The 2111-nt window shown below is 39.6% G+C and overlaps 1 pseudogene; it reads right to left on the reverse strand.

Moving 5' to 3' along the window:
• Positions 1-303: 303 nt before the first annotated feature.
• Positions 304-403, reverse strand: LOC113292115 (annotated as a pseudogene).
• Between the last annotated feature and the right edge of the window lie 1708 nt (positions 404-2111).

Here is a 2111-nt window from a genome sequence, read left to right on the forward strand (position 1 = left end):
AATCCAACTAGGACTACCCGTCCTTCGTGTATTAAGTTATCTGAAACGGAGGCACACTATGAACTGAAACCTGGAACCTTACAGATGCTCCCAATCTTTTTAGGGAAAGAAAATGAAAACCCTTATTACCATGTTAGGGATTTTTAGATGATGCTTTGAAACTTAAGTTATTCCCATTTTCCCTGAAAGATAAGGCCAAGTCGTGGATGTATAGTTTGGACTCTGAGTCAATTGAGACATATGAACAACTTACATCTGCCTTTTTCAATAAGTTTTTCCCTAGGCACAAAACATCGTCTATTAGGACGCAAATATGCACATTTTCACAACAAGAGGGAGAATCTTTATATAGGTATTTGGAAAGGTTCAATGATTTATTATCCCAGTGTCCTCATCATGGTTTAGAAAAGGTTATGCTAGTTCAGATCATTTATGAGGGTTTAGATTATTCCACAACGACCATGATTGAGTCTCTATGCACTGGTGGATTTGAAAACCAAACTGTTGATGCGACGATGGAATTTTTTAATGAAATCGCCGAAAAAACCCAGCAATGGGAAAATAGTAGGGCACCCCAGAAAATAATTCTTTTAAGTAGAGGAAACGTTAATAGGGTAGAAGGAGGCTATGAATCAGATGCCAAAATTTTTTTTATAGCAAAAAGGTTAGAAGCCTTAGAAGTGGGCCAGACTAGTGGTAGAGTGGAGCCTTTTTGGGAAGGCCAGAATATTGAAGAGCAGGACAATGCTCTTTATAATAACACTAGATTTCATAACCGTCAAAAGATTGACCCATATTCAGAAACCTATAATCCTGGTTGGAGAAACCATCCGAACCTTTCATGGTCTAAGGTCCAAAGTCAAAGTCAGTTTAGTAATTCTAATGCTCCCCCAGGTTTTGGCTATACTAAGAATCCTTCAGGACTAGCTCAGTTTCAGAATCAGTCAGATAAGAAAATCCTAAGTTTAGAGGAATCGCTCGCCTTGTTAACTCAGCAAACTGCAAAATTCCAGTTATCCGTAGAACAGAGTCTACAAGCTAGTAACAGGATAGGACAAGAAAATAGTCAGGCTATTTCCGAGTTAAAAACCCAGGTTGGTCTGATAAGTGATTCTTTGAGAGAAAAAGGTAAGTTTCCTAGTCAAACACAACCCAACCCTAGAGGAGTTCATGAATTAGGTGCAAAACCATCGAATCAATTGAATGTGTTAGAACCCTTAGAAGTGGTAGAGTTGTAGACAATAAGGTAACCATGCCCGATAGTGAACATACTGTAGTTCACCCCTCAGGATCTCACCTCTCAGGACCAGTAGCTGAAGAGACTGATAAAGTTTGATGATGTGAATTCGGTTCCTGAAAGGTCTGATTTTAGGCCTAGAGCCCCATTTCCTCAGCTATTAGTACCAACAAAGAAGGAATCGAACTTTAATGACATAGTGGAGGTTTTTAAGCAAGTTACCATAAACCTTCCCTTATTAGATGCAATTAGGCAAATTCCTGCTTATGCCAAGTTCCTTAAGGATATGTGTACGCGAAAGCGAAAACTTAGCGTCCATAAGAAAGCCTTTTTAGCTAGTCACGTAAGTTCAATCATTCAGAACACCACAACTCCAAAGTACAAAGACCCAGGTTCTCCTACCATTGCTTGCACAATAGGTAACTTCCGGGTAGAAAAAGCTTTACTTGACTTAGGAGCCAGTGTGAACTTACTGCCATTCCATGTATACTTACAGCTAGGACTTGGTGAAATGAAACCTACTCAGATGACACTGCAGTTAGCTGATAGGTCTGTTAAAATCCCTCGAGGTGTTATCGAGGATGTTCTTATTGAGGTCGACAAGTTTATTTATCCAGTGGATTTCGTGGTCCTAGATACCCAACCTGTCCCTGACCCAGAGAACCAGATACCTGTGATTTTAGGTCGCCCATTTTTAGCTACGTCTAATGCGATCATTAACTGTCGAAATGGTGTGATGAGTTTATCTTTTGGTAATATGACTATGGAGATGAACATTTTTAATGTCAGTAAGCAACCTCATGAGCTAGATGACACATGTGTTGAGGAGGTGAACATGATAGAAGCCTTAGTTCAGGAGTCATTACCAAACATC

This window comes from Papaver somniferum, chromosome 6 (assembly GCF_003573695.1).
Source record: "Papaver somniferum cultivar HN1 chromosome 6, ASM357369v1, whole genome shotgun sequence".
In the NCBI taxonomy this organism is placed as follows: domain Eukaryota; kingdom Viridiplantae; phylum Streptophyta; class Magnoliopsida; order Ranunculales; family Papaveraceae; genus Papaver; species Papaver somniferum.